The sequence below is a fragment of the Arachis ipaensis genome, chromosome B5, assembly GCF_059453495.1.
Source record: "Arachis ipaensis isolate K30076 ecotype BB chromosome B5, ASM5945349v1, whole genome shotgun sequence".
Taxonomy (NCBI): Eukaryota; Viridiplantae; Streptophyta; class Magnoliopsida; order Fabales; family Fabaceae; genus Arachis; species Arachis ipaensis.
Genome location: NC_142440.1, coordinates 95,472,306 through 95,498,681, shown reverse-complemented (window position 1 = coordinate 95,498,681; position 26,376 = coordinate 95,472,306). Strand labels below are relative to the sequence as shown.

At 37.9% G+C, this 26,376-nt stretch overlaps 2 non-coding genes across 2 annotated transcripts; both read right to left on the bottom strand.

Moving 5' to 3' along the window:
* Positions 1 to 10,566: 10,566 nt before the first annotated feature.
* On the bottom strand, positions 10,567 to 10,674 carry LOC148565051 (small nucleolar RNA R71). Its single transcript, XR_015884827.1, has one exon. It is a non-coding gene; the product is annotated as a small nucleolar RNA R71 (small nucleolar RNA).
* A 13,405-nt stretch (positions 10,675 to 24,079) lies between these two features.
* Positions 24,080 to 24,187, bottom strand: LOC148565050 (small nucleolar RNA R71). Its single transcript, XR_015884457.1, has one exon. It is a non-coding gene; the product is annotated as a small nucleolar RNA R71 (small nucleolar RNA).
* Between the last annotated feature and the right edge of the window lie 2,189 nt (positions 24,188 to 26,376).

Sequence of the window (26,376 nt, the reverse complement as noted above, 5' to 3'; positions counted from 1 at the left end):
TGGACTTGCTTGTGCGTAAGGCACGCCACCAGCACCACTCCTGCCCAACTCTCTGTTCAATTTTTATTTTTCATGCACACACATATGACGCGTACGCGTCAGCTACGCTTGCGCGTCGTGTGCTTTTATTTTATTTATTTATTTTTTATTGCAGAATGCAAAATGCAGTATGCAGAATCCGAAAATTAAGATAAAATAGACTAAGAATGAGAAGAAACGATCATACCATGGAGGGTTGTCTCCCACTAGCACTTTTAGTTAAAGTCCTTAAGTTGGACATTTGGTGAGTGATGGTATTTTTGTGGAAAACTGAATTTTCCAAAACACCCAAAACTCACCGGCAAGTGTACCGGGTCGCATCAAGTAGTAAAACTCACTTAGAGTGAGGTCGATCCCACAGGGATTGATGGATCAAGCAACTTTAGTGGGTGATTAGTTTAGTCAAGCTAACATTGAGTGAATTGTGTGAATTTGTAGCCAATAGAATGTAAATGATAAGAAATTTAAAGTGCAGAAAGTAAATGTGCAGAAACTTAAAGAACAAGAAAAGTAAATTGCAAGAATCTTAAATGACAAGAAACGTAAATTGCATGAAAAGTAAAGGGGCTGGGGTGCTGGAAGCAATGTAAACAGAGAAGCAAAATTTCAGTGAATAAGAATTTAGAGCAATTGCAGGAAATGTAAATTGGAAGCAATGCAACAGAAAGTAAAAATGCTTGGAGAATTTTAAAAACAGAAAAGTAATGCTTAATTTGCAACAATTTAAAGGTGGTTCAAGATCTCAGGAGTGAAAGAGACTAGATAACAAGTCTAGATCTCAAATCCTTCCTTGATCCAACAAGAACAATTGCAAAAGAAATAAAGAAAAGTAAATTGCAGAAAGAGTAGAAGAAGAAGCTGCAGATGGAGAATGAAAACAGAATTCCTTCCATTCTCAATCCAAAATTTCAAGACAGAAAAGAAAAATAAGAGAGAAAGCAAAATAAAAACTAAAGAGTGCAAAACTCCCTATTGGAGCTAGCCTCTAATACTTTCTAATCGAGCTCTTTTACAAAGATGAAAATGATGCTTTATATAGGCTTTACAAAATAAAATGAAATTGAAATGAAAAACAAATTAAATGAAAATCCTAATTCTAGCTTGTTCTTGTGCCTTTGAGTGATGATGTGGGCTTTGCTTGCTTTAGATTTGAAGAGAGATGGGTTTGTTGGCCTTGATTCAATTTGGTGAAGAATTGAATTTAAATGGAATTTTGGTTGAATTTTGGCCCATGGGTCACCTCCCAGGGGAAGGCTCAGTTGAAAAACACAACTGAGCACCCAAACTTGCTTTGCCTTGCCTAATTTGGTGCGCCAGCCCCTTGTCCGTGTCAATTTTGTGCGCACGATTAGCTTCCTTGGCGTGCCAAAATGTGAGGAGTGTGGGGGGAGTAGTGCTCAGTTGGAAAAGTTAACTGAGCTTTCCTTTGTGTGCCTTGGTAGTGCCTTTTCCATGAATTTTCTTGAGTGGGAGCCCGATAAAGCTAAGTTGGAAAAGTGAACTGAGCACTACTTTGCTCTTGCCTTGCTTTCCTTGTGTCTCCCCCTTCGAGCCTTGGTGAAGCCACTTTGGTTTATTTTTGCTTATTTTTGGTCTTTAAAGATGCCTTTCACTTGTGCCTTAATTTCATGCCAAATATAGACTATTATACATCGTTGGAAAGCTCTGAATGTCAGCTTTCTAACGCAACTGGAAGCACATCAATTGGACATCTGTAGCTCAAGTTATTTCCCTTTGAAGGAGGCATGGTCATGCTGTAAACGCCCAGATTTTAACTTAGCGAAATTTCTTGCCTCCAAGCACATTTTTCTTGTACGGCAAAGCACTTGTTCACTTAGTGAACTGAGCTTTGTGTGCTGATTGTTCATGCTTCCTTGATTTGGTCATGGGCCACGCTTTTAAAAGCGTGGCCTAAGGCTCTAAAGTGTGCTCCAACTTCAAAGTGTGCCCCAAAGCTCTTTTTTTCTCCTTTTTAGCTTATTTTGTGCTTCTTTGCTTCTTTTTCTTCTTATTTCCTACCAAATTTATAAAATTAAAAGATCAAAGAAATATACCATTTAAGCATAAAAGAATGCAATATTTAAGCACTAATCATCAATTTCTTGTATGAAAAAGCATAGAAAAATATGACATGTTGACATGTCATCAGTGAGCTCCTTGTCATGGTGGCTTGTGCTTGAACTCATCCAAGAATCCCCACCAGTGTTTGTAATTCCAATAGCCTCCGGGATCCACACTAGTTGCATAAAATCTTCAAGCAAGTTAAAGCAAGTGACAAGGCCCCAAAAGTGTTGATTGCTAGAATGAATTCCGGGGTCCCAAACCTTGCTTTTGCACCCGTCTTCTTGTTGATCATCATTTTTCCACTTGGGTGATAAGCAATCGAAATTCTCACTGAGACATCTAAACAACCTCCTAGACCCATTCAATTGAGAATTATACCAACCCTTGTATTTCAATTTTGAGTATGCAACCGTATTGAACCTTGCATGACAACTCTTACCACTAACCATCTCCCTCTTACTCTTATAGCCACAAAGAGCTCTAAGTTGCCCATCCGTCTCAAGCAAAGCATATTCAAGTGGGTTAATTAAGCTTAGAGATGAAAGATTTACCCACTTGAATGAAGGAATGGATGGTGATGGCTTCGGGGAAGAGGTCTCCAACAACTTTGGTAAGGTGATTTCCAGCTCCATTCCCTTGAGCTCTTCCTTGACAACTTCCACCTCTTTTCAAGCTTCTTCAATTTCAACCTCTTCCTCTTGGTAGCTTTCTTCCAATTCAATCTCTTCTTCATTACTTACCAAGGGCATGGGAGGTTGTGCTTCTTCTTCTTTAATCTCCATCTCTTGATCAACCTCTGCAAAGTCTTCAACCATGATATGCCTCGGAGGTTGTACACCCTCCTCAACATCAACATTAAACACCTTGGAAGGAGGCTCTATGACTGGACTTTCCCATGGAGGTTCTGCATCTCCCTAGTCTTCAACCACTTCTTCCTCTTCAACTATCACGGCTTCCTCCACTTGTTCCAATATAAAGTCACGTTCCTCATTGTCCACTGGAGTTTCTAGTGTCTTCTTCATGCTACGCTCTTCATTAGATTCTCCACATGTAGCTATGGGAGTTCCTTGAGTGTCCAACCGTTGGGAGGCTAATCGATTTACTACCTCGGTCAAGGCAGCCGTGAATTCTAGTACCTTCTTAGTCATCCTTTCTTGCCTGTGAAGAAGTATACCAAGGGTTTCATTCATTGGAGATTGGGGTGGTTGGAAGGGTTCATTTGTTGGGAGAAAGGGCTCATGATAGGAAGGTGGTTCTTCTTGATAAGGATAAGGAAATGGTGTATATTGAGGTGGTGGTTCTTGGGAGTAATTGTGTTGGAATGGAGGTGGTTCTAAGTATGGTTCATAAGGCTCATAGGGCGGTTGGTATGCTGGATAAAGGTTAGGGTCATATGGGGGTGTTTGGTGGTAAGGTACATGTGAGTATGGTGGTTCAAAGCTCTGTTGAGGAGGGGGTTCATAGGTATATTGTGGTGGGTGTTGATTGTCACGGAGAGGTCCACCATAACCATTGTCTTGGTATGCATCATAGAATGGTTGTTGATAGTCCATTGGAGGTGGTTGTTGCCAAGAGGGTTGATCAGATCCTTGTGACTCCTCCCATCTTTGATTGTCCCATCCTTGATGCAAGCCTTCATTATAATCTCCACTTCCTATAACATGATTATAACCAAACTCGTAGCCAAAGGGGTGAGAATTCATGGTAACAAAAGAAAATAAAAACAAAAACTAATAAAAATTAAGCAACAAATTCCTAAAACTAACAAAAACTAACAAATAAGAAAAAATCAAATATTTACAATAACCAATAATAAGGCACACATTTGCAATTCTCCGGCAACGGTGCCATTTTTTTTACGAACGGATTTTCGTCGGTAAAGAATTTCACAAATAAATTCTCGTTGCTAGTATAGTTTCTAAACGAACAAAGAACCCTTTCGTTCAAAAACTTGTTTGTCACTTAAACAAACCCACTAAAATTAATAACCGAAGTATTCAAACCTCGGGTCGTCTCTCAAGGAATTGCAGGGAGGTGTGTTGTTATTATTGGTCAGGAGATTTTATCTTTTTGGGGTTTTTGAATAAGGAACAAGAAAATAAAATGGCAAGAAATTAAATTAATAACTAAGGAAACTCTTGGCAAGGTATGAAAATTAGACGTCCTATCCTAGTTATCCTTATCAATTGTGATGAGAATCGTTCGTTGCTCCCACTTAGTTAACCCTTACCGAATAAAGGAAAGTCAAGTGGACTAATCAATTTGATTCCTCAAATCCTAGTCAACTCCAGAGGAAAGACTAGATTTAAAGGGATCCAAATCAATCAGCAACTTTCAATTATCAATCAACAAAGGAGTTTGATGACTCAAGAGTCTCTAATTACTCAACCAAAGCCAAGAATCATAAAAAGCTAATTTAAAATCATAAATATGAAATACCTCAAATTGCATTAAATAAAGAAATCAAATCTAACATTGAGTTTATAAACCAAACTGGGAAAATAAATAAACTAGAATGCTAGAACAAATAAAAGTAGAAGAGAAACTAAATTAAAGGAACATTGAACCTAGAATTGAGAAGAAATAAACCTAAAACTAAGAGGAATCCTAAAACCTAGAGAGAGGAGAGAGCCTCTCTCTCTAGAAAACTACATCTTAAACCTAAATTATGTGAATAAATGTTGTGTCTTGAGTCTCTGCTTGTCCCTTGCCTTTAGTCTGCGTTTCTAGGCAAAAAATTGGGTCCAAGCTCAGCCCAAAATCGCCCCCAGCATTTTCTGCAATTTCTGCAGGTAGCACATGTCACGCGTACGTGTCAGTCACGCGTGCGCGTCGTTTGGCGAAATTCCTTGTCACGCGTACGCGTCAGTCACGCATACGTGTCACTTGTCTTTAGCGCTAGGCACGCGTACGCATCGCCCATGCGTGCACGTCGCTGCCAGCTTCTCAAAACTTTATTTTTCGCATTCTTTCCACTTTTGCATGTTTCCTTTCCATCCTCTAAGCCATTCCTGCCCTATAAAGCCTGAAAACACTTAACACACAGATCACGGCATCGAATGGTAATAAAGGATAATTAAAATTGACAATTTAAAGGCCTAGGAAACATGTTTTCAATTATATCACAGAATTAGGAAGGAATTGTAAAATCATGCAAATTATATGAATAAGTGAGCAAAGAATTGATAAAAACCACTCAATTGAGCACAAGAAAAACCATAAAATAGTGGTTTATCAGTTTCCTAGCAATTTAGATTCTGCAATTTAAATTTCTTGCACTTTAAGTTTCAGTTATTTACTTTTCTTGCAATTTAAGTTTCAGCTCTTTTAATTTCTTGCACTTTAAGTTTCTACAATTTACCTCTTCTGCACTTTAAGATTTTTCCAATTATCATTCTGCACTTTAGTTTACTTGCAATTTAGTTCTTGTAAAACGAATTTCACCAAAATTATCAAATATTCGCTTAACTAAATTCATCACCATACTAAAGTTGCTCAATCCATCAATCCCTGTGGGATCAACCTCACTCTTGTGAGTTATTACTACTTGATGCGACCCGGTACACTTACCGGTGAGTTTGTGTGGAATCGTCTTTCCCTCATCAGGGCCTATGAAGGCCAAGCTTGGATGGAAATTCAAGGAGAAGTGGAAACACAAGCCACCCTAATGAGAATCTCCTCAAAGAGTCCAACTTAAGGACTATAAACCAAAGTGCTAGGTGGGAGACACCCCACCATGGTAACATCTTTCCTACCCTTTCTCTTTGTTTATAGTGTTAGTTTGTTACATGTCTTAGTTAGCCTAGGATTAGTTCAATTTTGAGTTTTGATAGGTTGACTTGCATATGGATCATGATTTTGTGAAGTTTTGAATGTTTGGGGTTGATGTGTTGATGCACTAAGGGTTGGTACCTTAGTTTTGAAAAGAAAAATTTTTGTGAAATAGGGCATCTGTGCGTATGCACCCTGCTGTGCGTGCGCACACAACTGTGTTTTTCACCTTCTGTGTGAGCGCACGAGCATGTGCGTCCACACATTCCTTGTAGTGCCCTCTGTTCGCAGTGCCAGCACAGCGTGTGCGTGGGCACTCCCCTGTTTTCCTTGGTCTGTGCATGCGCACCATCTTGTGCGTACGCACGCATGTTCCTTATCGCGCTCTCTATACGGCCGCACAGGCTTGTGCGTCCGCACGCCAACTTGCAACGACTCTGGTGGGAGCGTTGGCACAGCCTGTGCGTATAAACCCCTGATGAGCGGATAATTTATACGCTTTTTGGCATTGTTTTTAGTATATTTTTAGTAGAATCTAGTTACTTTTAGGGATGTTTTCATTAGTTTTTATGTTAAATTCACATTTCTAGACTTTACTATGAGTTTGTGTGTTTTTCTGTGATTTCAGGTATTTTCTGGCTGAAATTGAGGGACTTGAGCAAAAATCAGATTCAGAGGTTGAAGAAGGACTGCTAATGTTGTTGGATTTTGAACTTCCTACACTCAAAATGGATTTTCTGGAGCTACAAAACTCAAAATGGTGCGCTTCGAATTGCGTTGGAAAGTAGACATCTAGAGCTTTCCAGCAATATATAATAGTTCATACTTTTCCCAAGATTAGACGATGCAAACTGGCGTTCAACGGCAGCTCTCTGCTCAATTCTGGCGTCCAGCGCCAGAAACAAGTTGCAAAGTGGAGTTCAACGCCCAAACTGGCACAAAAGCTGGCGTTCAACTCCAAGAATGACCTCTCCACGTGTAGACTTCAAGCTCAGCCCAAGCACACACCAAGTGGGCCCCGGAAGTGGATTTATGCATCAATTACTTACTTCTGTAAACCCTAGTAGCTAGTTTATTATAAATAGGACCTTTTACTATTGTATTAGACATCTTTGGATTATCTTTTGATCTATTGATCACGTTTGGGGGCTGGCCATTCGGCCATGCCTGGACCTTCATTACTTATGTATTTTCAACGGTAGAGTTTCTGCACTCCATAGATTAAGGTGTGGAGCTCTGCTGTTCCTCAAAGATTAATGCAAAGTACTACTGTTTTCTATTCAATTCATCTTATTTCGCTTCTAAGATATTCATTCACACTTCAACCTGAATGTGATGAACGTGACAATCATCATCATTCCATATGAACGCGTGCCTGACAACCACTTCCGTTCTACATTAGATTGAATGAGTATCTCTTAGATCTCTTAATCAGAATCTTCGTGGTATAAGCTAGATTGATGGCGGCATTCATGAGAGCCCGGAAAGTCTAAACCTTGTCCGTGGTATTCTGAGTAGGACTCTGGGATTGAATGACTGTGACGAACTCCAAACTCGCGAGTGCTGGGCGTAGTGACAGACGCAAAAGGATAGTAAATTCTATTCCAGTATGATCGAGAACCTCCAAGATGATTAGCCATGCAGTGACAGCGCATCGAACCATTTTCACGGAGAGGAATAGGATGCAACCAACGACATGGGTGATGCCTCCAGACGATTAGCCGTGCTGTGACAGAGCATTTGGACCATTTTCCCGAGAGGATTGAAAGTAGCCATTGGCACTGGTGACATCCTTACATAAAGCCAGCCATAGAAAGGAGTAAGACGGATTGGATGAAGACAGTAGGAAAGCAGAGGTTCAGAGGAATGAATGCATCTCCATACGCTTATTTGAAATTCTCACCAATGATTAACATAAGTATTTCTATCCTTATTTTAGTATTAATTTCAAAAACTCCATAACTATTTTATATCCGCCTGACTGAGATTTACAAGGTGACCATAGCTTGCTTCATACCAACAATCTCCGTGGGATCGACCCTTACTCACGTAAGGTTTATTACTTGGACGACCCAGTGCACTTGCTGGTTAGTTATGCGAAGTTGTGAAGATATGTTTAGACCATGGTTCTGTGCATCCGTTTTTGGTGCCATCGCCAGGGAATCAATTTCGAACAATAATTCACAACCTGAGTAACAATTTCGCATACCAAGTTTTTGGCGCCGTTGCCGGGGATTGTTCGAGTTTGGACAACTGACGGTTCATCTTGTTGCTCAGATTGGGTAACTTTCTTTTCGTTTTCTTTTCAAAAAGTTTTCAAAAATTTTTCAAAAAATCTTTCAAAAATTTCTCCTTTGTTTTCGAAAAAAAAATTTTAAAATAAAAATGTTTTCAAAAATATATTTTTCTTCAGAATTTTTAAAAATGAATTCTAGTGTTTCATAAAGCTTGTTGAAGCCTAGTTGGCTGTAAAGCCATGTCTAAATTCTTTTGGACTGAGGTTTCACTTATACTCAAGAGAAGAGGTTCTTTGTCTTTCTTAGCAAATTAGCTGATGCATGTAATAGCATACTAAAGCTTGGCTGGCTATTAAGCCATGCCTGACCCTTTGATTGGAGCTTTAGACTAAAGAGCATAAGATTCCTGGAATTCATATTAAAAATTTTGGAATCCTTATTTTTCTTTTTCAAAATGATTTTCGAAAAATATTAAAAGAAAATACAAAAAAAAATCCAAAAAAAAAATTAATTAGAAAATCATAAAAATCAAAAATATTTTTGTGTTTCTTGTTTGAATCATGTGTCATGTTATAAGTTTGGTGTCAATTGCGTACTCATCTTGCATTTTTCGAAAATTCATGCATTCATAGTGTTCTTCATGATCTTCAAGTTGTTCTTGGTAAGGCTTCTTGTTTGATCTTGATGATTTTTTTTGTTTTGTGTTGTATGGTGTTTTTCATATGCATTCTTGAATTCTTAGTGCCTAAGCATTAAAGATTTCTAAGTTTGGTGTCATGCATGTTTTCTTTGCAATAAAATTTTTTCAAAAATATGTTCTTGGTGTTCATCTTGACATTCAAAGTGTTCTTGGTGTTCATCTTGACATTCATAGCATTCTTGCATACATCCATTGTTTTGATCTAAAAATTTTCATGCATTGCATAATTTTCATGTTTTTTTCTCTCATCATAAAAATTCAAAAATAAAAAAAATATCTTTCCCTTTTTCTCTCTTAAAATTTCGAAAATTAGATTTGACATTTTCAAAATTTTTTTTAAAATCTAGTTGTTTTTATGAGTTAAATTAAATTTTCAATTTAAAAATCTTATCTTTTTCAAAATCTTTTTCAAAAATCAAATCTTTTTCATTTTTCTTAGTTACTTTCGAAAATTTTAAAAATATTTTTCAAAAATGTTTTTCTTATCTTTATCACATAATTTTCGAAAATAACATCATCAATTAATGTTTTGATTCAAAAATTTCAAGTTTGTTACTTGCTTGTTAAGAAAGATTCAAACTTTAAGTTCTAGAATCATATCTTGTGATCTCTTGTGAATCAAGTCATTAATTGTGATTTTAAAAATCAAATCTTTTTGAAAACTAATTTCAATCATATCTTTTCAAAAATATCTTTTCATCTTATCTTTTTCAAAAATTTGATTTCAAAATATCTTTTCTAACTTTCTATCTTCTTATCTTTTCAAAATTGATTTTCAAATTTGTTTCAACTAACTAACTAACTTTTTGTTTGTTTCCTATCTTTTTCAAAACTACCCAACTAACTCTCTCTCTCTCATTTTCGAAAATATCTTCCCTCTTTTTCAAAATTTCTTTTTTATTAACTAATTATTTTAATTTTTGATTTTAATTTTCGAAAACTACTAACCTTTTTTCAAAAACTATTTTCGAAAATCACTAACTCTTTTTCAAAAATTATTTTCGAAAATTCTCTCCTCCTCTCATCTCCTTCTATTTATTTATTCATCTACTAACACTTCTCTTCATCTCACATCACTGCTCCTATCCTTACCCTTGTGTTTGGATTCGTCATTTTTTTTCTTCACCCCTATTCCTTTTCTTCTTCTACTAACAATAAGGAACCTCTTCACTGTAACATAGAGGATTCCTCTTCTTTTCTTGTTCTCTTCTCTTTCTTATGAGCAGGAACAAGGAAAAAGGCATTTTTGTTGAAACTGATCCAGAACCTGAAAGGACTCTGAAGAGGAAACTAAGAGAAGCTAAATTACAACAATCCAGAACCAACCTTATTGAAAATTTTGAACAAGTAAAGGAGATGGCAGCCGAACCCAACAACAATAATGCAAGGAGGATGCTTGGTGACTTTACTGCACCAAATTCCAATTTACATGGAAGAAGCATCTCCATTCCTGCCATTGGAACAAACAACTTTGAGCTGAAACCTCAGCTAGTTTCTCTGATGCAGCAGAACTGCAAGTTTCATGGACTTCCATCTGAAGATCCTTTTCAGTTCTTAACTGAATTCTTGCAGATCTGTGATACTGTTAAGACTAATGGAGTAGATCCTGAAGTCTACAGGCTCATACTTTTCCCTTTTGCTGTAAGAGACAGAGCTAGAGTGTGGTTGGACTCTTAACCCAGAGATAGCCTGAACTCTTGGGATAAGCTGGTCACGACTTTCTTAGCCAAGTTCTTTCCTCCTCAAAAGCTGAGCAAGCTTAGAGTGGATGTTCAGACCTTCAGACAGAAGGAAGGTGAATCCCTCTATGAAGCTTGGGAAAGATACAAGTAGCTGACCAAAAAGTGTCCTTCTGACATGCTTTCAGAATGGACCATCCTGGATATATTCTATGATGGTCTGTCTGAGTTATCTAAGATGTCATTGGACACTTCTGCAGGTGGATCCATTCACCTAAAGAAAATGCCTGCAGAAGCTCAAGAACTCATTGACATGGTTGCTAATAACCAGTTCATGTACACTTCTGAGAGGAATCCTGTAAGTAATGGGACGCCTATGAAGAAGGAAGTTCTTGAAATTGATACTCTGAATGCCATACTGGCTCAGAATAAAATATTGACTCAGCAAGTCAATATGATTTCTCAGAGTCTGAATGGAATGCAAGCTGCATCCAACAGTACTCAAGAGGCATCTTCTGAAGAAGAAGCTTATGATCCTGAGAACCCTGCAATAGCAGAGGTAAATTACTTAGGTGAACCTTATGGAAACACCTATAATCCATCATGGAGAAATCATCCAAATCTCTCATGGAAGGATCAACAAAAGCCTCAACAAGGCTTTAATAATGGTGGAAGATACAGGTTTAGCAATAGCAAGCCTTTTTCATCATCCACTCAGCAACAGACAGAGAACTCTGAACAAAATACCTCTAATTTAGCAAACTTAGTCTCTGATCTATCTAAAGCCACTGTAAGTTTCATGAATGAAACAAGGTCCTCCATTAGAAATTTGGAGGCACAAGTGGGCCAGCTGAGTAAAAGGATCACTGAAATCCCTCCTAGTACTCTCCCAAGCAATACAGAAGAAAATCCAAAAGGAGAGTGCAAGGCCATTGAATTAATCACCATGGCCGAATCTGTGAAGGAAGGAGAGGACGTGAATCCCAGTGAGGAATACCTCCTGGGACATCCAGTGATCAATAAGGAGCTACCCTCTGAGGAACCAAAGGAATCAGAGACTCATCTAGAGACCATAGAGATTCCATTGAACCTCCTTATGCCATTCATGAGCTCTGATGAGTATTCTTCTTCTGAAGAGAATGAGGATGTTACTGAAGAGCAAGCTGCCCAGTTCCTTGGTGCAATCATGAAGCTGAATGCCAAATTATTTGGTATTGAAACTTGGGAAGATGAACCTCCCTTGTTCACCAATGAACTAAGTGATCTGGATCAACTGACATTGCCTCAGAAGAAACAGGATCCTGGTAAGTTCTTAATACCTTGTACCATAGGCACCATGATCTTTAAGGCTCTGTGTGACCTTGGTTCAGGGATAAACTTCATGCCCCTCTCTGTAATAGAAAAACTGGGAATCTATGGGGTGCAAGCTGCTAAAATCTCACTAGAAATGGCAGACAATTCAAGAAAACAGGCTTATGGACAAGTAGAGGACGTGTTAGTAAAGGTTGAAGGCCTTTGCATCCCTACTGATTTCATAGTCTTGGATACTGGAAAGGAAGAGGATGAATCCATCATCCTAGCCACAGCAAGAGCTGTGATTGATGTGGACAGAGGAGAATTGATCCTTCAATTAAATAAGGACAACCTTGTGTTTAAACTCAAGGATCTCTCTCTGCATCCATGGAGAGGAAGCAGAAAAAGCTTCTCTCAAAGCAGAGTCAACCAAAGCCCCCACAGTCAAACTCTAAGTTTGGTGTTGGGAGGCCACAACCAAACTCTAAGTTTGGTGTCAAACCCCCATATCCAAACTCCAAGTTTGGTGTTGGGAGGTCTCAACAAAGCTCTGCACATCTGTGAGGCTCCATGAGAGCCTACTGTCAAGCTATTGACATTAAAGAAGCGCTTGTTGGGAGGCAACCCAATGTTTATTAATCTAATTTTATTTTTGTTTTTCATGTTTTCTTAGGTTCATGATCATGAGGAGTCACAAAATAAATATAAAAAGTTGAAAACGGAATCAAAAACAGTGGAAGAAAAATCACACCCTGGAGGAAGCACCTGTCTGGCGTTCAACGCCAGAACAGAGCATGGTTCTGGCGCTGAACGCCCAAAATGGGCAGTATCTGGGCGCTGAACGCCCAAAATGGGCAGCATCTGGGCACTGAACGCCCAGACCAAGCATGGTTCTGGCGTTCAACGCCAGAAATGGGCAACAAATGGGTGTTGAACGCCCAAAATGGGCACCAACCTGGCGCTGAACGCCCAGAGTTGTGTGCAAGGGCATTTTACATGCCTAATTTGGTGCAAGGTTGTAAATCCTTGAACACCTCAGGATCTGTGGACCCCACGGGATCATCTCAGGATCTGTGGACCCCACAGGATCCCCACCTACCTCTACTCACTCTCTTCTCTCTTCTCAATCACCCTCTATTCCCAATAAACACTCTTCCCCAACACCCTTCACCTATCACCTCCATCCCTCTTCCCTATTAACCCTTCACCACTCACAATCACCCACTCTTCCCCATAAAACTACCCAATAAACTCCACCTACCTTCAAAATTCAAAATCAATTTTCCATCCAAACCCCCCTAAATGGCTGAACTTACCCCCCTCCCTTCCTTATATATAGCCCCCCATTCTTCTTCATTTTCACACAACACAACCCTCTCTTCTATTCTTGACCGAAAACACATCTCCCCCTCTCCTCCATATTTTCTTCTTCTTCTTCATCAATTCTTTATTTTCTTGCTCGAGGACGAGAAATATTCTAAGTTTGGTGTGGTAAAAGCATAAGCTTTTTGTTTTTCCATTACCATTGATGGCACCTAAGACCGGAGAATCCTCTAGAAAAGGGAAAGGGAAGACAAAAACTTCCACCTCCGAGTCATGGGAGATGGAAAGATTCATCTCCAAAGCTCATCAAGACCACTTCTATGATGTTGTGGCCAAGAAGAAGGTGATCCCCGAGGTCCCTTTCAAACTCAAAAGAAATGAGTATCCAGAGATCCGACATGAAATTCAAAGAAGAGGTTGGGAAGTTCTAACAAATCTCATCCAACAAGTCGGCATCCTAATGGTTCAAGAGTTCTATGCCAATGCATGGATCACCAAGAATCATGATCAAAGTAAGAACCTGGATCCAAAGAACTATGTTACAATGGTTCGGGGGAAATACTAGGATTTTAGTCCGGAAAATGTGAGGTTGACGTTTAACTTGCCTATGATTCAAGGAGATGAACGCCCCTACACTAGAAGGGTCAACTTTAATCAAAGGTTGGACCAAGTCCTCATGGACATATGTGTGGAAGGAGCTCAATGGAAGATTGACTCCAAAGGCAAGCCGGTTCAACTAAGAAGATTGGACCTCAAGCCTGTGGCTAGAGGATGGTTGGAGTTCATCCAACGCTCCATCATCCCCACTAGCAACCGATCTGAAGTTACTGTGGATCGGGCCATCATGATCCATAGCATCATGATTGGAGAAGAAGTAGAGGTTCATGAAGTCATCTCCCTTGAACTCTACAAAATAGCCGAAAAGCCCTCTCCTGGGGCAAGGCTAGCTTTTCCTCATCTTATCTGCCATCTATGTTACTCAGCTGGAGCTTCCATAGAAGGAGACATTCACATTGAGAAAGAGAAGCCCATCACTAAGAAAAAGATGGAGCAAGTAAGAGAGCCCATTCATGGAGATCAAGAGGCGCAGGAAGCTCATCACCATGAGATTCCGGAGATGCCTCATATGCATTTTCCTCCACAAAACTATTGGGAGCAAATTAACACCTCCCTAGGAGAATTAAGTTCCAACATGGGACAACTAAGGGTGGAACATCAAGAGCACTCCATCATCCTTCATGAAATAAGAGAAGATCAAAAAGCAATGAGGGAGGAGCAACAAAGACAAGGAAGAGACATAGAAGAGCTCAAGGACATCATTGGTTCCTCAAGAAGGAAACGCCACCATCACTAAGGTGGACTCATTCCTTGTTCTTACTTTCTCTGTTTTTCGTTTTCTCTATGTTAAGTTCTTATCTATGTTTGTGTCTTCATTACATGATCATTAGTAGTTAGTAACTTTGTCTTAAAGTTATGAATGTCCTATGAATCCATCACCTCTCTTAAATGAAAAATGTTTTAATTCAAAAGAACAAGAAGTACATGAGTTTTTAATTTATCCTTGAACTTAGTTTAATTATATTGATGTGGTGACAATGCTTCTTGTTTTCTGAATGTATGCTTGAACAGTGCATATGTCTTTTGAAGTTGTTGTTTAAGAATGTTAAATATGTTGGCTCTTGAAAGAATGATGACTAGGAGACATGTTATTTGATAATGTGAAAAATCATAAAAATGATTCTTGAAGCAAGAAAAAGCAGCAAAGAACAAAGCTTGCAGAAAAAAAAAAAATAGGCGAAAAAAAAAATAGAAAGGAAAAAAAAAGCAAGCAGAAAAAGCCAATAACCCTTAAAACCAAAAGGCAAGGGCAAATAAAAAGGATCCCAAGGCTTCGAGCATCAGTGGATAGGAGGGCCTAAAGGAATAAAATCCTGGTCTAAGCGGCTAAACCGAGCTGTCCCTAACCATGTGCTTGTGGCGTGTAGGTGTCAAGTGAAAACTTGAGACTGAGCGGTTAAAGTCAAGGTCCAAAGCAAAAAAAAAAAAGAGTGTGCTTAAGAACCCTGGACACCTCTAATTGGGGACTTTAGCAAAGCTGAGTCACAATCTGAAAAGGTTCACCCAATTATGTGTCTGTGGCATTTATGTATCCAGTGGTAATACTGGAAAACAAAGTGCTTAGGGCCACGGCCAAGACTCATAAAGAAGCTGTGTTCAAGAATCATCATACTGAACTAGGAGAGTCAATAACACTATCTGAACTCTGAGTTCCTATAGATGCCAATCATTCTGAACTTCAATGGATAAAGTGAGATGCCAAAACTATTCAAGAGGCAAAAAGCTACAAGTCCCACTCATCTGATTGGAGCTATGTTTCATTGATAGTTTGGAATTTATAGTATATTCTCTTCTTTTTATCCTATTTAATTTTCAGTTGCTTGGGGACAAGCAACAATTTAAGTTTGGTGTTGTGATGAGCGGATAATTTATACGCTTTTTGGCATTGTTTTTAGTATGTTTTTAGTAGAATCTAGTTACTTTTAGGGATGTTTTCATTAGTTTTTATGTTAAATTCACATTTCTGGACTTTACTATGAGTTTGTGTGTTTTTCTGTGATTTCAGGTATTTTCTGGCTGAAATTGAGGGACTTGAGCAAAAATCAGATTCAGAGGTTGAAGAAGGACTGCTGATGCTGTTGGATTCTGACCTCCCTGCACTCAAAATGGATTTTCTGGAGCTACAGAACTCAAACTGGCACGCTTCCAATTGCATTGGAAAGTAGACATCCAGGGATTTCCAGAAATATATAATAGTTCATACTTTGACCAAGTTTAGACGACGCAAACTGGCGTTCAACGCCAGCTCTCTGCCCAATTCTGGCATCCAGCGCCAGAAACAAGTTGCAAAGTGGAGTTCAACGTCCAAACTGGCACAAAAGCTGGCGTTCAACTCCAAGAATGACCTCTCCATGTGTAGACTTCAAGCTCAGCCCAAGAACACACCAAGTGGGCCCCGGAAGTAGATTTATGCATCAATTACTTACTTCTGTAAACCCTAGTAGCTAGTTTATTATAAATAGGACCTTTTACTATTGTATTAGACATCTTTGGATTATCTTTTGATCTATTGATCACGTTTGGGGGCTGGCCATTCGGCCATGCCTGGACCTTCATTACTTATATATTTTCAACGGTAGAGTTTCTGCACTCCATAGATTAAGGTGTGGAGCTTTGCTGTTCCTCAAAGATTAATGCAAAGTACTACTGTTTTCTATTCAATTCATCTTATTTTGCTTCTAAGATATTCATTCGCACTTCAACCTGAATGTGATGAACGTGACAATCATCATCATTCCCTATGAACGCGTGCCTGACAACTACTTCCGTTCTACATTAGATTGAATGAGTATCTCTTAGATCTCTTAATCAGAATCTTCGTGGTATAAGCTAGATTGATGGCGGCATTCATGAGAGCCCGGAAAGTCTAAACCTTGTCCGTGGTATTCCGAGTAGGACTCTGGGATTGAATGACTGTGATGAACTCCAAACTTGCGAGTGCTGGGCGTAGTGACAGATGCATAAGGATAGTAAATTCTATTCCAGTATGATCGAGAACCTCCAAGTTGATTAGCCATGCAGTGACAGCGCATCGGACCATTTTCACAGAGAGGAATAGGATGCAACCAATGACAAGGGTGATGCCTCCAGACGATTAGCCGTGTTGTGACAGAGCATTTGGACCATTTTCCCGAGAGGATTGAAAGTAGCCATTGGCACCGGTGACATCCTTACATAAAGCCAGCCATAGAAAGGAGTAAGACAGATTGGATGAAGACAGCAGGAAAGCAGAGGTTCAGAGGAATGAATGCATCTCCATACGCTTATCTGAAATTCTCACCAATGATTTACATAAGTATTTCTATCCTTATTTTAGTATTAATTTCGAAAACTCCATAACTATTTTATATCCACCTGACTGAGATTTACAAGGTGACCATAGCTTGCTTCATACCAACAATCTCCGTGGGATCGACCCTTACTCACGTAAGGTTTATTACTTGGACGACCCAGTGCACTTGCTGGTTAGTTATGCGAAGTTGTGAAGATATGTTTAGACTATGGTTCTGTGCATCCGTTTTTGGTGCCATCGCCAGGGAATCAATTTCGAACAATAATTCACAACCTGAGTAACAATTTCGCATACCAACCCCTGCCCCCTTTTAGATTCTGTGTGCGCGCACGGACCTGTGTGCGAACGCACACATGATCCTTCCCTAAAAAAAAGTCTTCCGTGTGCGCGCACACTTTTCTGTAAGCCCTAACACACTTCCACCCCCTCCATCACTCCCCTACTTTGCTTTTTCCATGTTTTTCTACTTGTTTTACTTAGTTTTCTTTGCATTTCATTTTTTATCTTAGTAATTAAATAAGTTGCAAGTGTTTGCTTGTTGATTGATTGGGTTGCTTGTTGATTGAATTTCATCAATGCACTTATACTTTGCCTTAAATTACTATCACCTAATTGGATTTGCACATTTACATTTGGTTACATATTAGGTGAAACATTTATGAGTGCACATGGAATTTAGTGAATTGAATTGAATTGCTTGTTCACCATGGATTTTAAGTCAATATAATCACATCACAAGGTCCTTGTTCCTTGTTAATGCTTTGCATTTGTTTGAGTTGGCTTAACTTGATTCTATCAAGTTTGTCACCTTTTTATAACAAACACCTTAACCATGTGATTATTTTATTATTCCTAAGGATGAATAAGCAATTTTATTTTCCTCATTGCATTGGTTATTGTTGTTGTGCTATTTTATATATCAATTTTGCTCTTTCATTTGCACACCTTCAATATCCAATATTTCCTAAATTCAATTCACTCTTGTTCCAATTGCCTAAGCTTGCTTCTGCTTAATTGATGCTCATCTCTTAGTTACATCTTACGCCATTTAATTGAGGAACTTATTATTACTTGTGATTGTGTGGATGCCATTTTTACCGGCCGTTGTGTGTATTCTAACCGCGTGCACACTTGGAATACACACATGGCTAATCCATTTTTATCATACCACACAACTATGCAAAATTCCTCAATTAGATGCTTATTTGCTTACTCCGTTAACTTTTTGTGCCACTTGCCCTATGATTCTTAATTATACTTTATCCATTCTGTTTGAGGATGAGACGTGGAGGTAAGGAGCCGAGAGAGGAAAATGACACTAAGGATGGAGATGCTGAAAATACTTTGAACTTGGCGATTTCCACACAACCCTAACCCTCGCATCCACCAACCGAATGTCGAGGAACTTAGAGACATTCTTCCCGGATTTTGTTCGTGTACGGAGGACCGTGCAATGCTTAAGTGTGGGGGAGGATTCGTCATTTTGGGGAGTAAACTTTCTTTTCTGAACACTTCACACTTTATTTTTGTTTCTTTTTATTATGTTTCTTGTAGATATTTAGAGTACTCACTACAAAAAAAACTGGTTTAAAACGACATTTTTATTAGGGCGGTTCTTTATAACTGCCATAATTTTCTTTATTTTCGGCGGTAGATATTGTTGCCATAACTTCCTTTTTGAGTATGGCAGTTTTTGTGATTTTGGCCGATATATTCTTTTATTAATTAAGGAAAAATCTCATTTATGCAAACCTAGCTTAGCAAGTAGAGTACGCGAGAGTGAGTTTTCTCCTCCGGTGATGCCTCTTCAGAGTTCATAGCTTCCATTGATGCGATCTGCGTTCTCATTTCTCTTTTTCTTCTCTAGGATGCGTTAATTACCTCTTCTCTCTCTCTCTCTCTCTCTCTGAGTAACGCGTCTTCTTCTCCAAGATTTTTAGATCTGTTATGGCATGGAAGCCCGACGCAGAGGTTTTAGATCGATTGCACCAGATGAAAGAGTGATTAGTGTTGCTGCGTATGAGAAAATGTGAGCGATGTGAATGATGAACCATAATCTCTTGTCACCCTTCATCTTCTGCAGCTATCGTTTATCTCGTCGTTGTTTCTCATCCCCTCGCGCCACCAAATTAGATCTTCCAAAATTTTTGACGGCCTCTTTGATTGGGAATTCATTGTGAAATAGTTCTGCATTTTGATTTCTCTGCTTTTTTTCTTCCTTCATAATACCTTTCATTGATTGTAATTATGCAGATTTTGATTTTCAATTTTGCAGTTTATCTTCTTTTGTTTTTCAGCAAATCGTTGATTAAACAATCAAGGAATCGGATCAATGTGATAAGGAGAAAGTGAAATTCAGCAAAGAAGTTTCTTAAGCGAGACACCATTGATCTGCTTGCGAATCATTTACAGGCTGCTTACAATAGAGTAATTGATTTATTTTTTCTGCTTTTGTTTCGTGAAATTTAGAAAACCTGTATGCATAAACTAGCAGTTTTATTCTTTAATTGTAATTACTTTCGCATACAATTAGTAAACCACAGTGTTTAATATATGAATTACTATAGTTATTATCATACCAAATACAAAGTCTGAGTCTATTTTAACATTTTTAATCAATTTTTAGTATTGAAACTGTTCAAGTGGATTTGGCATGTTATCACACAAGGCTGTGCACCTGATTCAAGGCATAAACGAACAAAAGGCAAGGTTTCTGATTCACAATGCTTAATTGCTCAGATAATTGTTGTTGCTGGATTAATTTCTATATTTTGAACTATGAACTGGTTTCTAGTCTTCCACATAGTCCAGCTAAGAAAGCCTATGTTACTGATTAAGAACTAAGAACACTATTCCATTTAATTGTAGTGAAAGAGAGAAAATCCTAATGAACCAGGTTCACCAACTTTGGTGTTAATGCTGCTAAATCTTCCTCATTGATGTATCCTCATTTTTTGTTGTTTGTGTGTGTGTGCGCGCATACTGTGTATTCATTTTGATTTTAATTTTAGAAGACTGTTTAACTTGATTATCGTTTTTCAGACGAGATGGAAGAGGAAGATGTCAACAGAGAGTATGCCGAGGAGTTAAATAGAGATGTTGTTATGCTTACTGTGAAAACTGATTGCTAATGATGTTGTTCCAAAGGTAAATTGTTTTGTTTAAGAACTATTGGCATTCTTTTTCTTATTCTTTTTTGGCTGGTGATGAGTGGATAATTTATACGCTTTTTGGCATTGTTTTTACATAGTTTTCAGTATGATTTAGTTAGTTTTTAGTATATTTTTATTAGTTTTTAATTAAAATTCACATTTTTGGACTTTACTATGAGTTTGTGTGTTTTTCTGTGATTTCAGGTATTTTCTGGCTGAAATTGAGGGACCTGAGCAAAAATCGGATTCAGAGGTTGAAGAAGGACTGCAGATATTGTTGGATTCTGACCTCCCTGCTCTCAAAGTAGATTTTATAGAGCTACAGAACTCCAAATAGCGCGCTTCTATATGCGTTGGAAAGTAGACATCGAGGGCTTTCCAGTAATATACAATAGTCCATATTTTGCCCGAGTTTGGATGATGCAAACTGGCATTGAACGCCAGTTCCATGTTGCAGTCTAGCGTTCAGCACCAGAAACAAGTTGCAAAGTGGAGTTCAACGCCAGAAACACGTCACAAACTGGCGTTCAACTCCAAGAATGACCTCTCCACGTGTAAACTTTAAAATCAGGCCAAGCACACACCAAGTGGGCCCCGGAAGTGGATTTCTGCATCATTTACTCATTTCTGTAAACCCTAGTAACTAGTTTAGTATAAATAGGCCTTTTTACTATTATGTTTACATCTTTAGTTTTCATCTTTAGATCACGTTTGGGGGCTGGCCATTCGGCCATGCCTGAACCTCATCACTTATGTATTTTTAACGGTAGAGTTTCTACATACCATAGATTAAGGTGTGGAGCTCTGCTGTTCCTCACGAATTAATACAAAGTACTACTGTTTTTCTATTCAATTCAACTTATTCCGCTTCTAAGATATTCATTCGCACTTCAACATGAATGTGATGATCGTCACACTCATCATCATTCCCTATGAACGTGTGCTTGACAACCACTTTCGTTCTACCTTCGATTGAATGAGTATCTCTTGGATTTCTTAAGCAGAATCTTCGTGGTATAAGTTAGAACCCATGGATGGCCATTCTTGAGATCCGGAAAGTCTAAACCTTGTCTGTGGTATTCCGAGTAGGATCCGGGAAGGGATGGCTGTGACGAGCTTCAAACTCGCGAGTGCTGGGCGTAGTGACAGACGCAAAAGGATGGTGAATCCTATTCCAGTATGATCGAGAACCTCCAGATGATTAGCCATGCAGTGACAGCGCATCAGACCATTTTCACAGAGAGGACGGGATGTAGCCACTGACAACGGTGATGCCCAATATACAGCTTGCCATGGAAAGGAATAAGATTGATTGGATGAAGACAGTAGGAAAGCAGAGGTTCAGAGGAACGAAAGCATCTCTATACGCTTACCTGAAATTCTCACCAATGAATTACATAAGTACCACTATCCTATTTTATATTTTATTTATCTTTTACTTATCAATTCATAAAATCAGTTGAATCCGCCGGACTGAGATTTACAAGGTGACCATAGCTTGCTTCAAGCCGACAATCTCCGTGGGATCGACCCTTACTCACGTAAGGTTTATTACTTCGACGACCCAATGCACTTGCTGGTTAGTTGTACGAAGTTGTGAAACAAAATTAAGAATATGAACGTGCATATGAAGTTTTTAGCACCGTTACCAAGGAAGTAAAGATCACAATTTCGCACACCAAGTTTTTGGCGCCGTTGCCGGGGATTGTTCGAGTTTGGACAACTGACGGTTCATCTTTTTGCTCAGATTAGGTAACTTTATTTTAATTTTAACCTTTTTGATTTTATTATTCTTATTTTTGAAAAAAATAAAAAAAATATTTTCTTCTTTTTCGTTTTTCCCAATTAATTCTCGAAAAATACAAAAAAAAATTACAAAATCATAAAATCAAAAATATTTTTTGTGTTTCTTGTTTGAGTCTTGAGTCAAGTTTTAAGTTTGGTGTCAATTGCATCTTTTTAATTTTCTAAAAAATTATTTTCGAAAATTTCATGCATTGCATTCTTCATGATCTTCAAGTTGTTCTTGGCCAGTCTTCTTGTTTGATCTTCATATTTTCTTGTTTTGTGTCTTTTCTTGTTTTTCATATGCATTCTTGAATTCTTAGTGCCTAAAAATTAAAAATTTTTTAAGTTTGGTGTCTGGCATGTTTTCTTTTCTTGAAAATTTTTCAAAAATAAGTTCTTGGTGTTCATCTTGACATTTAAAGTGTTCTTGGTGTTCATCTTGACATTCATAGTGTTCTTGCATGCATCACATGTTTTGATCCAAAATTTTCATGCATTGAGTCAATTTTGTGTTTTTCTCTTTCATCATTAAAAATTCAAAAATAAAAAAAATATCTCTCCCTTTTTCACTCATAAATTTTCGAAAATTTGAGTTGACGTTTTCAAAACTTTTTAAAATTTAGTTGTTTCTTATGAGTCAAATCAAATTTTCAATTTAAAAATCCTATCTTTTTCAAAATCTTTTTCAAAATTCAAATCTTTTTCATTTTTTCTTATTTATTTTCGAAAATTATAAAAATATTTTTCAAAAATCTTTTTCTTAATTCTATCTCATAATTTTCAAAAATATTACTAACAATTAATGTGATTGATTAAAAAATGTAAAGTTTGTTACTTGCCTAATAAGAAAGGTTCAATCTTTAAATTTTAAAATCAAATATTTTTGTTTCTTGTTAGTCAACTAATCAACTTTAATTTTCAAAATCAAATCTTTTTAAATTTCTTTTTCAAACCTTTTTCAAAATAATTTTCAATCATATCTTTTTCAATTTCAATCATATCTTTTTCGAAATCAAATTTAAAATCTTTTCTAACTTCTTTTCTAACTTCCTATCTTTTTAAATTTTGACTTTCAAATCATTTTCAATCAATCTTATCTTTTTGTTTCAATCACATCTTTTTCAAATTTCAATCTTATCTTGCCAAAATTTGATTTTCAAAATCTCTTAACCACTTAACTTTTTGTTTGATTCTTATCTTTTTCAAAACTGCCCAACTAACTTTCTACCTTTAATTTTTGAAAATCCCTCCCTCTTTTTTTTTCAAAATTCCTTTTTAATTAACTAATTATTTTAAATTTTAATTTTTAATTTAATTTCAAACTTTAATTTTTGAAATTTAACTTTAAATTTAATTTTTATTTTAATTAATTTTCAAAATTCTCTCACCTCTCACCTCCTTCTATTTATTTATTCATCTACTAACACTTCTCTTCCACCCAAAAATTCGAACCCCATCATCCTCTCTGTGTTCGAGTTTTTCCTCTTCTCTTCCTTACATTACATTCTTCTCTTTTTCTACTCACATAAAGGAATCTCTATACTATGACATAGAGGATTCCATATTTTCTGCTTTCTTCTTCTTTTTCATATGAGTAGGAACAAGGATAAGAACATTCTTGTTGAAGCTGATCCTGAACCTAAAAGGACTCTGAAGAGGAAGCTAAGGGAAGCTAAAGCACAACTCTCTGGAGAAAATCTGACAGAAATTTTCGAAAAAGAAGAAGACAAAATGGCCGAAAATAATAATAATGCAAGGATGATGCTTGGTGACTTCACTGCACCTAATTAAAATTTACATGGAAGAAGCATCTCAATTCCTGCCATTGGAGCAAACAACTTTGAGCTTAAACCTCAATTAGTTTCTCTGATGCAACAGAACTGCAAGTTTCATGAACTTCCATCTGAAGATCCTTTTCAGTTCTTGACTGAATTCTTGCAGATCTGTGATACTGTTAAGACCAATGGGGTTGATCCCGAGGTCTACAGGTTATGCTTTTCCCGTTTGCTGTAAGAGACAGAGCTAGAGTATGGTTGGACTCTCAACCTAAAGATAGCCTGAACTCTTGTAATAAGCTGGTCACGGATTTCTTAGCCAAGTACTTTCCTCCTCAAAAGCTTAGTAAGCTTAGAGTGGATGTTCAAACCTTCAGACAGAAAGAAGGTGAATCCCTCTATGAAGCTTGGGAGAGATATAAGCAACTGACCAAAAAGTGTCCTTCTGACATGCTTTCAGAATGGACCATTCTGGATATATTCTATGATGGTCTGTCTAAGCTACCAAAGATGTCACTGGACCATTGATGCCAGGGCATTTAGGCCAGTTTCACTGACCTTTTCTTTACTATTTTTAGGGTAGTTTCATGCATTTTCCTAGAAAATAAGCTAGTTTTGGGTAGATATTCACTTACATCTTGATTCAAGCATACATTGTGCAATTTACATGATTTCATGAGGATTTTGCATGAATTATATGGTAAATTGGAAGATGCATGACTCATGACTTAGCCTAGAACTTTGATGCACTTTGTTGCTTGATTTCAGGACAAAGGAAGCAAAGAAGAACCATGTTAGCAGTCACGTTAGTCCCACTAACGTGACCTCTAACGTAGAATGGGTGCTAACTTGCAAAGTTAATGAGAAAGGCAATCGCCAATAACGCCCTCGAAGCCATCATAAGCCCACGTTAAGAGTCACGTTAACTAAGTTAACGTGAACTCTAACGTGGAAGAAGACAATAAGGCCAACATTAGTGACACTCCCCTTTGTCACTAACGTTGGACCAAGCTCATAATTGGCCACGTTAGTTGCCACGTTAACTTAGTTAACGTGGCTTCTAACGTTAAGAAGCAAAAGGGAAGCCAACGTTAGTGACATTCACCTTTGTCACTAACGTTGGCCAAGCTTCCATAAGCCACATTAACTTAGTTAACATGGAGAGAGCAATTTGTCGCCAACGTTAGTGACACTTACCTTTGTCAGTAACGTTGGGGTGAACCACCAAGAGCCACCATGAGCAACGTTAACTCCCACGTTAACTTAGTTAACGTGGATAAAGAGATAAGAAGCCAACGTTAGTGACACTCACCTTTGTCACTAACGTTGGAGATGGCTAGCATGACTACATTAGAAGCCACGTTAACCTAGTGAACATGGACTCTAACGTGTGAAATAGGGGCACATTGGAACGTTAGTGACAAAGGTAAGTGTCACTAACGTTCTCGAAGGATTGGCAAGCTTACGTTAAGAGCCACGTTAACTAAGTTAACGTGGACTTTAACGTAGAAAAAGGGGAAGCTTATTAACGTTATTGGGAAAGGTAAGTCCCAATAACGTGTGCGAAGGACCAAGAGGCAACGTTAGTTGTAACGTTTGTGCCACTAACGTTGAGGTTAACGTGGCTCATACTTGGGTGAGCAACGTTAGTGAAAAAGGTGATTGTCACTAACGTTCTCGAATCCACACTTCCACTTAACGTTAACATCACTAACGTCCTGAGCTAAAAGTCCCTGCCTACTTCACACTTTCTCTCTGCAAGCAAAGCTAAGCCCAATGAAGAAGATAACTGCTTCAAACTCAGGATCCAAAGGCCCATACCCAAGACTTGAAGAGCCAACTAGAAGATCATAAGATTAGTATATATAGGAGTAGCTTTGAATTAGAAAAAAAGAGCTGGAAATTTTAGGAAGCCTTGGGCGTAGAACTACTCTCTGTATTTTACTTTCTCTGTACTTCTAGTTTTATTTTTATGATGTATTCTCCATCTTTGTTTTCATTTTCCAGAGCTATGAACAACTAAACCCCTTTCATTGGGTTAGGGAGCTCTGTTGTAATTTGATGGATCAATTTTAGTTTTCATTCTCCTTCTTCTATCTTTTCTCTTGATTTTACTAGAAAGCTTTCGATCTTCATCCAATTGGGTAGTTATCTTGGAAAAGAAGCTATTCATACTTGGATCTCTTCTGAACCTTGAAAGAGAAATGAAGGGATCATGCTAGAAATGCTTTCTCATGCTGGACCAAATTGGGTTTGGATGGATATGTGACTATAATCCTTCCAACACTTGATTTGGGAAATGCATGTGGTATAATCAGTGACCATACTTCATCTCTTCTCATGAGCAATTGACCAAGGAATTGGCTATTGATCAAGATTTGAGAGATTGAATTACAAGGAATTGTAATTCGATCACTTAAGATTGCCAAGGAGATCAATGAATGCATTGATTGAGGAAGAGATGAAAATGAACTTGATCCGGAGAATGCAACATCTCCTGAGCCCAATGAACTCCCCATTTCTGATCTTACCCATTTTCTTTAATTTCTGCCATTTACTTTTATGAGCAATTACCCCATTCCCATTTAAGATTCTGCAAATTTACTTTCCACCATTTACATTCAGCTCTTTATTTCTAGCATTTA